This window comes from Erpetoichthys calabaricus, chromosome 16 (genome assembly GCF_900747795.2).
Source record: "Erpetoichthys calabaricus chromosome 16, fErpCal1.3, whole genome shotgun sequence".
NCBI classification, from domain to species: Eukaryota; Metazoa; Chordata; class Cladistia; order Polypteriformes; family Polypteridae; genus Erpetoichthys; species Erpetoichthys calabaricus.
Window position 1 is genome coordinate 29,567,207 of NC_041409.2, and position 17,573 is coordinate 29,584,779.

Here is a 17,573-nt window from a genome sequence, read left to right on the forward strand (position 1 = left end):
GTCACATCACTCAGCAAAATGCCTTGTCTGAAATGATGAGAATTGCTGGTGTGCTAGCCATTCACATCCATATGGTGTCAAAGTTACGTCCTTGTGCATTAAATAAAAAAGAAATCTACAATTATGACACCTGTCAAAAGTATTAGGAGAAACAAACACTACTCTGAGGAGCCAAGGTAAAAGTCAGCACACAATTCTGTTTATGAACATATTTTAGTCTGTATTCCTTATCAGTGAAGAATGAAGTCATTGCTTGTTCTTTGGCTACTTTTATTGTGATTACTTGCAGTCAGTTTATCATTTGTGGGGTAGCCAAGTGACATGACAAGTACAACCTCTGCCTTACAAATGAAAAATGTTCAAATGCTTCCTGCATGTCTTTCAGAATTCAGCTTGCACCATAGACTGTCCTCATGGGTGTGAGGTTCCTCCTCGATTTAAGTATTTGTTATAAGGTCGTTATTGTGACGTTTACAGAGCACAGTGAAATTCTTACAGTACTTGCATTTGCTAATCAGTATGTGCCACAAACTCTCCTGAGTTTCTGACTGGAACATTAATTTGAAGTTTAGGCACCGAAAGACAAAGGCAGTGCTAAATCAGTTGTCTGTCTATTTCATGGTCTTTTGAATGCCACCAGTGAAACACAGAGGGCTGTTGCACTGCTTTCCATCTGTAGGTGGGCTTTTAACAGACCATTCAAGGTCTGGTCACCCTTAGTTGACCACACTAAAGCAAGACCAACATATCAGACTAGTCCATCTAAGGAATTGTTTCAGATCTTCCAGACATTTTGCTGTGGAAACTGCTGGCACACACAAAGTTCACATCAGTAACAGGACAGTGAGGGAAGGACTTTATATCAAGGCAACCTGTCAGAGCCCCTCTGTTGAATTCTTCAACAGGCCACACACTGCTGCTGTGGTCACAACTGGCCCAAGAAATGAATGATATACCACCTTTTAAATGCCCTGAATCACAACACACCAGCGACAGTGGCCAGCACCTTCGTCAGGAGTGAGGTAACATCCACAACAGACGGCAGGTGTAAAGTCACAGTGGATCTGTGGTGGTGGCTTTAACAGGCAGTCCACATTTTAATGAGGACTGCAAGACAATTGTTGTTAATCTACACAGTTATTCATTTCATTTCGTTTTGTTGTTATAGTGTTTTCCTTTCATATAATTCTAATTTGTGTATTGTTATTTCATCAATTAAAGTTGAAATTTCATTTCGACAGGAAGTACTGCATTTTTTCCCATTTTTTGTGTGTTTGTGGTGTTTAGTATGGAGCGGAAAATGCTGAGCTTTCAATTTTTAGACAAACTTTAGTTTGAACACTTTCATGCAAACATTAATTAGAGACATATAGGATCAACTGCAGCCTGACTGCCTCAATACACAACTTTCACATCTTAGGGTAATAAAAGTCTTTAAAACTGCCAGTCTTGCTAATGCAATTAGACTTTCCCTAGCAGGGGTGCTTCTGTCTTTCAGATCCATCTCGAAGTTAGCAGTCCTACCCCGCTCCAGGAGGGCAGCTCCTTGGAAATTTAGGTTAGACAGAAACAGCGTTGAAATTTATTGATTTGATTTTAATTGTGCTTGCTGCTGAAAGACCAAAATGTGTTTCCATAACTTGTTTTCATTTTTATTTGTTTAATGCTGAGCTTAAAACATGACAGTATATATAAAGTGTGTGTGTATATATACATATACAAGTATAATATATATATATATATATATATATATATATATATATATATATATATATATATATATATATATAAAAATATATTGTGACAGTAGGGGGCGCTGCCGCACCTCCAAATTTGCAGACAACATGCCAAAACACCAGGTAAAAAGTCCCAGTAATCGAGTGCTTGACCTCCACTTGTGCTGCCGCTCTGTTTTATGTTCTTCTTTCCCATGACAGTCTGGTTTAGGGTTTGGCGATTTTCCTGCATGTCGTGACACTGTCTTTGGGTTCTGTACACAGAAATCTTTCTTTTATCAGGTTCTCTGCCAAACAGACGGCCAGAGAATCCTGCCGACTACGCCACTGTGACAGCATGGGGCGCTATCACACCTCCAAACCCGCAGACAACATGCCAAAACACCAGGTAAAAAGTCCCAATAATATTTTTAATAATTATAATAATGTGCACAAAGCACCTACACCTCCACAATACTCAAATAAAGCAATAATCAACAATAAATCCTCCTCTCCACCCAGCAGCTCCGTCACACTCCCACCCAACTCTGGCTCATTCTACTGGGTTTCCCACACTCCTTTTTATAGTCGTCGACCCGGAAGTGCTTCTGTCCTTCAGTCCATGTGATTCCATAGCACTTCCGGGTCAGATGAAAACTCTTCTTTTCTTCAGCTCGGAAGTACTTCATTTCTTCCGTCCCCGTGACGAGGTAGTACTTCCAGGCTATAATAGAAACACTCGTGCCTCCTTGCAGTGTCCCCTGGCGGCCCCCACGGTATCCAGCAGGGCTGTGAAGCAGAACTCCATTGTCCATGATGCCCTGCGGGAATTTGGGGCACCTCCATGTAGCAGGAAGGACTCCATCTAACAACCTGAGGGTGCTGGCTGGGACAAACTGCCAGCCATCTCTCACAATATATATATATATATATAATATGTATGTATGTACAGTATATGAATGTGTGTGTGTGTGTAATAGTATGGAGTGTGCGGAGACCTGTGATATGTGATAGACTGGGAGGGCTGTTATCTGCCTTCTGCCCAGTGCTACTGGGATAGGCTCCAGCTTCCCTGTGACCTTGCTCTGGATAAGTGAGTGTAGAAAGGCATCAGAGGGGAACATTTTTTGTACAATGGGTGGTTTTCTTTTTCTCTTAGGCAAAAAACATGTAAATAATAAATGTAAAAGCCAATAGATGAAGTGGCAATACTCACCCTTTGTTGAGACCAGGGTGATACTGTAAGTGAAAAGGCACATTTCCTGAAGAATCCAGTTCCAGGTTATTACACTCCTCAGCCTCCATGGAAAAGTCTATTCGGGGGTTCTGGAGAGGAGGGTCCGTCGGATAGTCGAACCTCGGATTCAGGAGGAACAGTGTGGTTTTCGTCCTGGTCGCGGAACAGTGGACCAGCTCTACACCCTTAGCAGAGTCCTGGAGAGTGCATGGGAGTTCGCCCAACCAGTCTACATGTGTTTTGTGGACTTGGAAAAGGCGTTCGACCGTGTCCCTCGGGGAATCCTGTGGGGGGTGCTCCGGGAGTATGGTGTACCGGACCCCCTGATAAGGGCTGTTCAGTCCCTGTACAACTGGTGTCAGAGCTTGGTCCGCATTGCCGGCAGTAAGTCGAACCCATTTCTAGTGAGAGTTGGACTCCGCCAGGGCTGCCCTTTGTCACCGATTCTGGTCATAACTTTTATGGACAGAATTTCTAGGCACAGCCAGGGTGTTGAGGGGGTCCGGTTTGGTGGATTCAGGATTGGGTCACTGCTTTTTGCAGATGATGTTGTCCTGTTTGCTTCATCAGGCCGTGATCTTCAGCTCTCTCTGGATCGGTTCGCAGCCGAGTGTGAAGCGGCTGGGATGGGAATCAGCACCTCCAAATCCGAGACCATGGTCCTCAGCCGGAAAAGGGTGGAGTGCCCTCTCAGGGTTGGTAGCGAGATCCTGCCTCAAGTGGAGGAGTTCAAGTATCTCGGGATCTTGTTCACAAGTGAGGGAAGAATGGAGCGTGAGATCGTCAGGCGGATCGGTGCGGCGTCCACAGTGATGCAGGCTCTGCATCAGTCTGTCGTGGTTGAAAAGGAGCTGAGCTGTAAGGTAAAGCTCTCAATTTACCAGTTGATCTATGTTCCTACCCTCAGCTATGGTCATGAGCTATGGGTAGTGACCGAAAGAACGAGATTGCGAATACAAGCGGCTGAAATGAGTTTCCTCCGCAGGGTGTCTGGGCTCTCCCTTAAAGATAGGGTGAGAAGCTCAGTCATCCGGGAGGGGCTCAGAGTAGAGCTGCTGCTCCTCCGCATCGAGAGGAGTCAGATGAGGTGGCTCAGGCATCTGATCAGGATGCCTCCTGGACGCCTCCCTGGTGGGGCACGTCCAACCGGGAGGAGGCCCTGGGGAAGACCCAGGACACGCTGGAGGGACTATGTCTCTCGACTGGCCTGGGAACGCCTTGGGATTCTCCCGGAAGAGCTAGAAGAAGTGGCCGGGGAGAGGGAAGTCTGGGTATCTCTGCTCAAGCTGCTGCCCCCGCGACCCAACCTCGGATAAGCGGAAGAGGATGGATGGATGGATAGTTATTACAGGGCGTAAATATTTGCCCGTCTTGCAAAATAGACACCTGCTTTGAAGATCAGACAGCTTTGATTGGTATCTAATCAACATACAATATTGTGATACAGAACTTCCTTTGAAAATTAACGTGTTCTACGGACATTGGTTTCTAATCAACATACAAAGGAATATGTACTTCTAGTCAGCTGACAACAAAGCTATTACTTAACTAATGAAAATGTGTTTACACTATTGATAAGCAATGGAATTTGGCATGTACCATTGTTTAGTCAATCGTCATGTTGATCTTGGCAGAGACTGAAGCATTTATATACTTGTTGGCAGCGAGTGGTGTAGAGAGAGACGGTCCATCGAGAGCGCTGTCAAGATCATTTTCACAGAGCACAGGGAGTCGTAGACAGAAAAGGGTACATGGCTGACAAGACGTGAGGCACACAGATGATGACACCTACCTCCAGGTTGGAAGAGACAGTTTTGCCAGAAAGGTGCTGGTTGTGACTACAGCAAAAGAGGGAAGAGGACTAAGCAAAGCCAGTGGACAAGAAGCAAGGTGTGCCTAGGTCGTTGTAGCATCACAAGGAACCCAGAAGTGAAAAAGAATGTTCACTTCATGAGGGAGAGATGGCGACAGGGATTCAGCAAGTTAGTAAAACTTCTTTTGGGAAGCAAGCATTCAACGAACAGAGCATTTCAGTAGAATAGTTGGAAGATTAATTGTTGTGGTAATACAGCACGCAACTTGGACTTCACACCACAAAAGGTCGTACTCTCCACTGTTCTGTTTTAACAGACTTTTAGAGTGGGGACTGTGTGCTCTCTTTTTAAAAAAAATTCACTCCTGATATTTTTGACTCTTATCCACTTTTATCTTCTTGGTGATTTTATATTATCAGAAGTGATACAAGTTACTCTTATTTTTCTTGATATTTCTGACGTGTCTTTCATTGTGCGTTTACTCACTGCCAATTTTCCTGAAAAAGAAATCTGTGAACTATTATCTTTAAATTCCAAGATTTCACAGACTGTTAATAAAACTGGGTGGCACATGGGGCACTGAAACATCAGGGTGCAACTGTATTCTAGTAATGGTGCTGCTAAATGTTTGGGTTTTTCAAAACACCTAGTTCAGTTTTAATCATTCTTGCTACTTCATTTTAGACATATTTATTGTAATCTTTCCCCAGTTTGCATTGTGACGGCTAGACAACTGGGTTAGAGCATCTCCAAGACAGCAGGTCTTGTGGGGTGTTCCCAGTATGCAGTGGTTAGTACCTACCAAAAGTGGTCCAAAGAAGGACAACTGGCAAACCAGCAATAGGGTAATTGATACCCAAGGCTCATTGAGTGAATGCTAGCCTGTCTGGTGTGACCAAACAGAAGAGTTACTGTAGCAAATATTTAATATTAATATTCAAAAACTTAATGCTGGCCATGAGAAAAAGATGTCAGAACACACAGTGCATCACAGCTTGGTGCATGTAGGGCTGTGTAGATGCAGACCAGTCAGAGTGCCCATGCTGATCCCTGTCCAGTGCCGAAAATGCTAACAATTGGCACATGAGCGGTATAATTGGACCATGCAGCAAGAAGGTGGCCAGGTCTAATAAATCAAATTTTCTTTAAGATCATTTGGATGGCTGAATATGTGAGCATCACTTATTTGGGGAAAAGAATGCATTATGGGAAGAAGGCAAGATGGCAGAGTCTGTGTGATGTTCTGGGCAATGTTTTGCTGGGAACCTTGGGTTCTGGCATTCATGTTATTTTGACACACACCACCTACCTAAAGACTGTTGCAGACCATGTAAACCCCTTCAAGGCAATTGTATTCCATGATGGCATTGGCCTCTTGCAGCCAGATAATGTGTCCTGCCACACTGCGAAAATTGTTCAGTAATGGTTTGAGAAACATGACAAAGATATCAAGGTGTTTATTTGGCCTGTAAGTTCCCCAGCTCTCAATCCGACTGAGCATCTGTGGGATGTGCTGGAAAAACTAGTCCCATCTATGGAGGACCCCATCTCACAACTTACAGGACTTAAAGGATCTGCTGTTAACAGGTTGGTGCCAGATACCACAGGACACCTTGAGAGGTCTTGTGAAGTCCATGCCTTGAAGGCTCAGAGCTATTTTTACAGCATGTGTGTGTGTGGGTGTGTATGCAGCATGTATAGATAGATAGATAGATAGATAGATAGATAGATAGATAGATAGATAGATAGATAGATAGATAGATAGATAGATAGATAGATAGATAGATAGATAGATAGATAGATAGATAAAATATATATGTGTGTGTCCGTTTGTGTGTGTGTGTGTCTAGATATATACTATATATATTTGCCAGCAAATATCTTAAATGATGTCAAACTAAAGAGTGTTGCTTGCCTTATTATTTTGCCTCTGTGCTACGGTAGTGTTACCGACCTCAGGCCTAGGGGAACCTGGGCCAGGTACAAGTCACTGTTGCTACAGGGTGTAGCCACAGCAATATGGTGTAAAGCATAAAAGAAACAGACAGCAGTCCCAAGTCTCAGACCATACTTCTCTGTTCTCTTCTTCCTTTATTCTCCTTTTCCCAGAAATATATATATACTTCAATTTCTGCATAGATGAACATGGTAATCAGTGAAAACAATGGTGCAAGCCAATTTACTCTGTATAACAAATAGTGTAAACACATTTACTTTGAGTACTTGATTAGAAACCAATGTCCCCAGAACTCGTTAATTTTCCAAGGATGCAGACATTTCTGTATCTATACATTGTGTGTAGATAAGATACTAAATCAAAGCAGTCAGCAGGTGACTCTTTAGCAAGACAGGTAAATATTTGTGTCCTGTAGATAGCCTTCAGCAATAACCTGTAGCAGAATTTTCCAGAAATTCTGCCTTTTCTTTAAAACACTGGTTTATAGCCCATGACACTAAGCAACACACCAAAATGTCATTTTTTTTTTAGAGTACTGAATTCTAGCCCATTACACTCTCCCCTACTTTTTTTGAGATGTCTCCTGACATCTTGCTCTAAAGGCTCAGCCTTTGGTTCAGTGTCTATTGTGTTTCAATCAATGGTCTTAGGTAATAATCAAATCCTGGGTATACTGGATACATTATTGTGGGGCTTGGTAACAGATACATAGGATTCTATATAACTGCATGGACACCAGGATTCCAAGGCTGGTATGATGGCTGCCCCAGTCTGTGGTATGTGAATACTTCTCTGGGTCTGACAGTGCGAGTCGATCTTCTTAAAGTGTCCCCTTCTCTGTCACTCTGGTGTTCTGTTGCTAGGTATTCTTGACCATTTGTGGGTTCCACTGCTTCATCAATATTCCCCACCTGGGGTTCAGCAACACTGGTCTCCATTTCCAGTCCTAATTCCCTTGATGTTCCTTGCAAAGGATTTCTGTCAAGTTGTCGTGGTCCTCGTGGTTCAGGGTAAAACTTGCGGGCCTTGGCTCTGAGCCTGGAGTGTGACTCAGGTTCTGTGACCTCATATCTGACATGCGCAGGAAAGCGTGGCAAGTGGCGGGGGCCATATGAGGTTTCAGCTTCCTCATCAGAGTGATCAGACGCCGAGTCTGCTGTCTCACTATATGTTTTTACTGGTCTCTGCCTTTTCCTTTTCACAGTGTTCAATTTAGTGTCTCTTTCAATAGGTAAGTCATTGACGGTTCTTAGACAGGTGTGTCGCGTTGTGGGTTCCTCAGTCTGAGAGGACCTGTTACTCCCGTTTCCCGATTCCCGCCTCTTGGTACAGCCAACTGCTCTGTGTCCCATCTGACCACAGTGGAAACAGTGGGGGCACAATTCTTTTCCCTGCAGAACACATCTTCTGCATCTTTGTTTGGGACTAAGACTTGATACCTGAGAGTCCTGTTGTGGAAGTGCACGAATGGCTCTCCAACTATTGGTATCAGTATATTTCACAAAGTTTTCAAAATTTTCTGCTAGTTCTGACACTCGAGCTATTAATTGCTTCACAATCTTTTCAAAATTCCTTTCTAGCACAGATACTTGAGCTGTTAGCTGCTCAATAGTTGTACTTTGAGCTTGAGGTGCATGGAGAGCTGTCAGATTATCATTATCGTTAAGTTTCACAATCGTTTCAAATTTCTTTGCTAGTTCAGACACTTGAGCTGTTAACTGCTTAACAGCTGCACTGTCCACTTGCATCCTATCATTTGCCTGACTCACTTTAGCCTGATCAGCCTGTGTATTGTCTTTTGCCTCTACTGAATTTACAGTGACTGGTCTATGTTTACTCAGTGGGTTGAGTCACTTTATTCTCTCTGCTTCATCCCTGGTCACTCTAGTTATCCGCTCTAGTATTACAAAATCAGTCACCTTCGGGTCAGTGAGAATTGGTTTTAGGTCTTGTCTGATGTTGTTATTTTTCTCATTCAACCCTTGATAAAGGGTATGAAGAAATATGCCCTGAACTAATTTTCTGTCATAACTGAATTCAGCTCCATGCTGCTCTGATGCCTGCAGCACGCGTTGTCAAAGATCCATTATCCTATATACAAAATGTTCGGGTGTTTCCCTATCTTGCTGCTTTGTATTGCTCAGTTCCTGAAACAGTTCTGTGCTGCTTTTATCCCTAATGTGTAACCTAAGAAATCGTTTGAGCTCATCTAATGTGAGATCATCTCTACTCATAAGAAACTTTTTGAAGATACCAGGTTTAACTACTTTTAGTACAGACATAACAACTTCAAACTCAGTAAATCCCTCATGTAACCCTACATCTATTTGTTTGCAAAGGTTACTGTATGACATTTCAGAACCCCCATCATAGATTTGGCCACCATGGACTTTGAACTCCCTGCGAGGCAGAAAAGCAGCAACATCAGTAAGTCTTACCACTTGATCTGAAGTGATATAAGAGAAGCATCCTTTCCCCAAGTCCTCAGAGTTCCTCCTATTTTCAAAGTTTGTGCCAAGATGTTTAGCTTGGCTCAAATGAGTATCCTGATCCTGTCCTGTGGTGATGACACCTATACAATCCTTACTCTTAGCAGGGGTGAAATCCTTTCCGGTTAGGAGTTGTGAAATCATATCCTGGAGGTGAAGTAGGTGTGACATGCCTTCGTCCTCCAAATTTCTTAACTTATCATCCTTAACATAATCAAAAAGGAAATAATAAAGTTCTTGTTCACCTAGTTGTGAGAGTTCTACAGTTTCATTCCCTTCTTCATCTTCTATAATTGCAGCCAGAATGCTGAGTTGATTGTAATCCAGTAATATTAATTTCCTGTGGATATCCCAGATCAGCATCTTGCGTGGTCCGGATGTTGCCATCTCCCTTCTGTACCTGAAGCTGGGCTCTCTGGATAACACACTGAAAAGAGTCTCTCTGAAGCTTCACAACAGGAATTCCCAGGTGTATTGATGACTGTCTCCACGGCAGGGTGCTGATCCCGGACAAGCCCCCAATTGTTACCGACCTCAGGCCTAGGGGAACCTGGGCCAGGTACAAGTCACTGTTGCTACAGGGTGTAGCCACAGCAATATGGTGTAAAGCATAAAAGAAACAGACAGCAGTCCCAAGTCTCAGACCATACTTCTCTGTTCTCTTCTTCCTTTATTCTCCTTTTCCCAGAAATATATATATACTTCAATTTCTGCATAGATGAACATGGTAATCAGTGAAAACAATGGTGCAAGCCAATTTACTCTGTATAACAAATAGTGTAAACACATTTACTTTGAGTACTTGATTAGAAACCAATGTCCCCAGAACTCGTTAATTTTCCAAGGATGCAGACATTTCTGTATCTATACATTGTGTGTAGATAAGATACTAAATCAAAGCAGTCAGCAGGTGACTCTTTAGCAAGACAGGTAAATATTTGTGTCCTGTAGATAGCCTTCAGCAATAACCTGTAGCAGAATTTTCCAGAAATTCTGCCTTTTCTTTAAAACACTGGTTTATAGCCCATGACACTAAGCAACACACCAAAATGTCATTTTTTTTTTAGAGTACTGAATTCTAGCCCATTACAGTAGCCCTAAGCGTCACATGTAAAAGAAAGTGCCCAAAGAGGAATGTAATTGCTTTATGTGACAAAGTCATATCTTCCACTAAAAGAAATGTGTGAAAATAAAAACTAATAATCATAATAGATCAGTAAGAGAATAGGAAAAAAGCACAAACCCGCATCAAACTTTTGCTCCCTCTTTGCACTTTTGGCTCAAGAATCACACTGCCCAGACAGTACTTCTAAAAAGACATCTGTCAATACTCGGCAACCAGACAGAAATGAGGCTTCTGAGTGAAGACACGGAGGAGCCAACAATCGCCTTCAAGGGCATTCAGAGCTGATTGCATGATGGCGGCATAATTGTGCATCAATCAAAAACTTCAAGAGCTCTGTAGAACAGTAGCCTGTATGGGAGGATCGAAACAGACATTTTTAAAAGATTGATTGTAAGGGCAATTTGAGCCCAGAAATGACAAAGGTGAATCAGCCAAGTGTTGTGAAAAGGTCTTAGAGGAGGCCAAGGTGTACACCTCTGGTTAAACTTCAAAGCACTTTAGAGACCTAAAACAACCCATGCTCCATGAAACATTCATCACAGTGCAGCATGCTAGGTGGAAAATAATGCACTGGAGCCTGTTTCAGCCTGAAAAAAATTGATACATGGGAGAATGTTCACATTTTGAAAGGACAATGATCATAAGTACAGTTGAGTGACTGCAAAGTAAAACTGTGAATGTCCTTGAGTAATCTGACCTAAAGCATATTGAAAATCTGTGACACAGTTAGAATGTAGCAGTCTGCAGAAGCTGTTCTAAAAATTCAAATGACCTGAAGAAAATCTGCCAAAGAAAAATAGGCAAACATCACTTCTAACAGGTGTGCAAACCTGTTCCTGTGCCAAAGGTGGCTCAGGCAGTTTTTTTTATATATAAACGTGTGCTCTGAATGCATAAGAAAGCAACATATTTAATTTTTGAAAATGTTTCAAATACCTACCAACAGCTGATTTTCTTATCATTTTTTTCTTCTTCAGTGTTTGCAGTCCAACAGTACTTAAAACTTTTAGAATGAACATTATTTTGAAAAATACACAGGAGGCAAAATGAATTAAAAATGATGTTTAGCTTTGTGTCTGTTACTGTGGGATAAGCTTGGACTTTCTGTAACACTGACATTGAACAAATGAATACAGAAAACAGATGAACATTTGCGTAAATTCTGATAATGCAACTTATAACTTGTTTGTTGAAATAATAGAGGCAAATGTACAAAATATTAATATTTCAATTGAAGGTCATTTTTAAAATACCACAAAAACTGGAAGAATTGTCACCAGCATATTATTTTGCTATTGATTTGATTTTCTTTGAAAAAGCTAATCAATTTATATTACTAATCACATGTTGCTTGGTTGAGTGTATTTTTTTGATAATCCTCTTTGTTAAAAGAGACCAAAAAGTACATACACAATGTGGCAGGTGGCCGGGTCCAACGCCCCTTCTACATATATTCTGGGGAAGCAACCATGGTCTCCTCAGTACCTCCCCCGGGATACTTGGTGGCACCCTCCCTGACTGACGATGGTGCCTCAGTTTCCCACAGGGCTCCATGAGAGATGGAGTTCTCCACAGCCCTGTTAAGATGGGGGGGGGGGGGGGGGGCGCCAGGGGGTGCTGCATGGGCCTGGACGACTCTACAGCCCCTCCTGGAAGGGCAATCAGGACCAGGTGATCAAGCACCTGGAGCACCTCCGGGTGGGCTATAAAAAGGGCCAGTAACCACCACTCAGGAGCCGGAGTCGGGAGGGGGAGGATGAAGCCAGACGGGAGTGTTGTGTGATTTACTTAAGTGCTTTTGGGGCTGTGTTGTGGCTGGGGGGATTCACGGGGAAGACGTGCCCTCCAGCTGAAGAAAAATAAAGTCTTTGTGTCTTTTTACACGTGCCTCAGTGTGAGTCTGTGCCAGATCGGGCGCTATACAGTATCTAATTCACAACAGTTAATGTATTAAATAGGTCCTGTTAAGAATGTTAGTATATTATATTATTTTAGTAAATGAAACAAATTACTGATCTGCCTGAACAATGTTTACTGTAAATATTTCTAAGCTAAGAATTGTGGACACACTAGTGGACCCAGTGAAAGAAATGAACATGAAATAGCTTGACAAGTGATATATTTCCCAATCAGGTGATGACTAGATATCATCCTGAAGTTATCAGTGAATTAGGGATTCGCCTTTAAGTGATGAATGAGCCCTGATGGACTGAATGGCCTTTATTTATTCTGTTTCTAAAGTAATTTACTTTCTCATAATAGGGTTCTTAGGTAGCATGCATCAAGCAGTTGGTGCGCCACATATTGTATCATTATGTGCTTGGAGGTGCACTGAAACATGACGTTTTTTTTATCTGAGAAACTTTATTAAAGTTATGACTTGCATAGATGTTGTGGCCATTTAAGCAAGAGAAAGTGACATGAAACAAATATTTTAAATAAAAAGAGCATCAAAAGGGAAATGCAGTTAAGTAATTCAAAAAGGAGAATCAGAGAGGGGTTACAGGGAAAAAGAGATGAAGGATAGCAGGCAACAAGATGAGAAGTCTAAAGAAGTGGTAAATCTCCCGAGACCAACTTCATTACCTAGGATTGCCAGAAAGGAGAAATCACTTTTGTCAGTCACTTTACTCAGAAACTGCATTTATTTCCTGTCTGTTAAAATGAGACAGACCAATTTTCTTCATTTGTTAATTCCGTCTGTTCTTCATATGTACTGTATATGCACAAACATAGGAGAGTTAGGGGATGGCTTTGGCAGTATGCATCTGAAAAAGAAAATAAAATCACAATAAACCAGGGGTGTCCAAACTACGGCCTGTGGGCCAACTGTGGCCCGTGGTCCATTTTTAATTGGCCCGCAGCTAATTCTAAAAATATAATGAAATATGGACCACACACGAAACTTGTTCTTAACTGTATTGCGGTTCTTAGGTTTAACACAAGGCAGAGCTACTGTCTTGATCAAGGCAGCGAGCGTCTTCACAAACAAGTGCAACCAAAGAACAATTTTGCTACGGGTGACCAAAAATGGCAGAACCAAAGAAACCCACAATAGCAAGTGAGTGCAGAATATTTCAGACACTGTGGGAAAATGAATATTTCTTCCTAAAAGTCAAGGGCAAGTGTGTCTATTTGATTTGCAATGAAACTATTGCAGTGATGAAAGAGTATAATGTGTGTCGACACGACGAAACCAAACATCCGACCTCCGCGTCTTACACTAGTGCCGAGTGAGAACACAAAGTTAGGCAAATGGCAGCCAGTCTGCTAGCTCCACAACAGGATTTTTTCTTTGCTAACCAGTTAGCCAGTTACGGGGTATAGCAACTCACTGCCCGTCACGGGAAACCTTTCTCATGTGGTGACTTCATAAAACAGTGCCTCACTAAAGTCGCAGGAATAATGTGCCCGGAGAAAATGCAGCAATTCAGCAATATTCGCTTGTCCAGAAACGCAGTTGTGCGGCAAAATGAAGATTTGTCAGCTAACTTAAAACATCAAGTGTCGGATAAAGCTTGTGCTTTTGATTTTTACTCAATTGCATGTGATGAGAGCACTTTATAATATAATAAATGAAAACACATTAATTGAGAGCTGTGATGCTGTTTTTTCTTTAAGCATATTCAATTATGAAGCATAATTTACCGATATTTGACTGATTTTGCTAGCTTAATACACAGGAGGTGAGTCAATATAACTCACCTCTAGTGGGTGACCCTGCCCTTCATATATTTCTTGTGGACACCCCTGCAATAAACGTTATTTCATCCTCCCCAAATAAATAAAGTAAAAACAAACTTTAGAGAGACAAAGTTTCAGCTGGGCATCCTTCTTTTAGTGTTAGACCACAGGCTACACAAGCCACATGACCAAAACATTGTGTTTCCAACTTACTTTTATACTCTTTCAGTGTGGAAATAACCATTACTTATTTTTTTCATATAGAAAATAGTTACTTAGTGTGTTATCATGTTATCAGATCTCATAACACAAAAGGTACCAGCTAACCTCTTAGGTTCTTTTCTTAATGGGGGAGATAGAGAAAAATGTCAAAGCCAGTTATATTCATATTACCTTTTACCTGTCTAACTGTCCGTATTACACCAGGTGTATTCACCCCTAGGGACCCCTATGCAGACTTCCTGCTGACTGGGGCTGTCTTTTATTTTTAAACTTTTACTTCAACCCAGTTTTACCCTCAAAATAATGTGCTGCATCCAAGCATTCTCAAGTGCCCTTAAGGACAAGGAATGTGCAATTCAGTCCTTCTGCTCGGTGGTTATGATATTTAGACACAGGTATTATACAATACAATTTATTTTTGTATATTCTGATATATTTGTATATTCTTTTGACAGCCCCCCAGCCTTGACTCTCTAAGACACGGGTGTCGAACTCCAGTCCTGGAGGGCCGCAGTGGCTGCAGGTTTTCATTCTAACCATCTTCTTAATTAGTGACCCGTTTTTGCTGCTAATTATCTTCTTTAGCATTCATTTTAATTAACTTGACTCAGACCCCTTAGTATTTTCTTTTTCCTTAATTAGCAGCCAAATAATAGTGAGCCACAAAACAAGCTGCCACACGAGCAGCTCAGTTGTGCTCGTCACACAGTATTCGAAAATAAAGAAAAGTGAAGGTCTCAGTAAGGCTGATCTCTCAGGTCACCAAAACATTTTGACGGTGTTCTTAGAAAAAACATAAAAATCAACAGTTTTGGAAATGGCTGCTGTGGCAGAATGAGAGCAGCAACAGGCCATGAAATTAGATAATGAGTTTAATTAACAGCAAGAATCAGCTTCTCATTAAGAAACTGGTTGGAGTGAAATTGGTTGGAGTTTGAAGCCCCAGTTTAGCTGGTCATCTGTTGGCTTGTTTCACATCTCAATTCTGTTTGGCTGTCATTTATTAAAGAAAGTAATAAATTCAGAGGACAGAATCCTTAAAAACAGGGCTATTACAATGAAGAGAAAATGAATTTAATTAGCAGTGGAAACCGGTCACTGATTAGTAAAAGGGTCTGAATGAAAACCTGCAGCCACTGCGGCCCTCCAGGACTGGAGTTTGACACCCCTGCTCTAAGAAGACAAGGAAAAACCCCCCCCCCCCCCAAAAAAAAAACCCTAGTAGGGAAAAAGAAATAGAAGAAACCTTGGGAAAGGCCGTTCAAAGAGAGACCCCTTTACAGGTAGTTTGGGCATGGTTCTTTGGTTCTTTTTAAACTCTTTACTACCTTATCTTTATTCCTCTTGTTGCACTGAGCATGTATATGACAAAAGAATTTCCCTCGGGATAAATAAAGTTCTTATCTTATCTTATCTTATCTTATGTAGTAGAGGCCAAAAAGAAGGGGGGTCAATACAATATAAAGATTGCTATTCGCTTTTACTTGTAAACCACATTTATTTGCATTACAACCATTAACACTGCATAAAAGGTGATACAGAGAATCATAGCAACGTGGGTGCTGAAATATCAGTCCGACTGACTGATCATTCCACTCCCGGGGGTCTTGTTTTCTTGCAGGTTATGTGTTCTTACACAAAATAAGACAGCAGGGGGAGACAGACAGAGACTCTTTCCAGTATCAGCGCTACCCTTCTGTCACCCAAACACACTCACACCAGTAGCAGAGCATGCTGACATTAACTTTTCCAGTTTCCAGTTTCTCACAAGACTTGACAATGCTTCAGACACTGATATCAACAGGAGATTCAAGGTCAGTTTTCTGAGAATCCCAGCTAAGCAAGAAAATGCATAAAATATATAACAAAAGAAATGTTAAAGTCCTACTTAGTGTTTCAACATCCCCAGCATGCATTGTACTTTTGTTCAGTTTAACAAGACCTCAAACTAAGAAGCCAAAAGGCCTCTTACCTGAGCAGTTTAAAATATCTCCTGCATGCTTTACAACACACTAAGTCCAATAAGCATCAGTACACATTTGTACATTTTTTTATGGTGTAATAACGAGACAGGAAACGTACAAAGGTTTGGGGTTTCCGGCCCCGTATACTGTACAGAACTTATTAATAAACAAAAAATGCGGTCAATGCTTTGACTTCTCGTCATTACAAAGAACACCCTCCTTTTGCATAGGGGGAACTTAAATAAGGAGGGACCGGAAACTGATGACTGGAATGCTAGGAGGAACTGAAGTGTGTTATGGGAGCCGTGACGTCATTGAGGCGAGACCAGAGGAAGGGATGGAATGCGGAAGTGGCAGAGCGTGGTTTAGTGCATCCGGGGAAAGTTGTTTCTGTTTTTCTGTGGGAACAAGAGAAAGAAAGGTTAGTACCCCACCTTAATCCCCTGGCACGATGTGTTACGCTGCTCATCGGGTCTTTTCGCGGCTCCCCAAGCACGCGTGCATGACAACGGGTAGGGCTGTTTAATCAGAACTACAACTAATTGCTATTGATATAATACGTCATCAGCTAAATTCGGTTGAAACACGAATTTCTGACACTTATTTTGCTAACAGGTCAGTCACATTCATACTTTGCTGTTGACATGACATACTGATACTCTTCTGTTTATTGTCATATTTCTTACCTCGTTATCTCAAAAAAACCAGGCTGCCCTTGCTTTGCTAAATGTTTAAGAAGAACAACCACATTGGCACGAGTTTTCTTGAAAGACACCCCAGGTGATAAAATGATTTTCTTTACATTGGATAGATATCTAAACTGGGATCACTATGCATAATGATGATGTTTTATAAAATTACATAACTGCACATGTCAGTAATTTCACAATTACACTCATGTATAATGATTTTTAGCAAATTAATTTGCATTATGTGCTTTGTAAAGTTCGTCGCACTTAACAGTGTAGTCTAATTCTGTTAAGTGTGTGTTTAATTCATAGTTCTTTTCATAACCACTTATGAAAAGAAAAAGAAAACATTCATGTAAATAAATGAAAACGTTATTTCCTGGAAAAGTGATTTTTTCCTAATTATAAGGTATCTTACGTCACACTTACACTTTGATGATGGTCCTTTGCTTTTCATGCCAATGTAAGTGACAGTCATGCAGCACTTGTCGATAAGCTCACCTCAGTATATAGTGACAGATAACTTGAGACGTCTTTAGCTCTGGGGTGTAATTGGGTTTGTGCACAAAATGTTATCTGTCTGCCACTTAGTCCATTTATTCTTCACTAAAGTTAGTATTGAAACAGTCAAGACACTGGGTACACTGCAAATAAACACATATACAGATACATACAT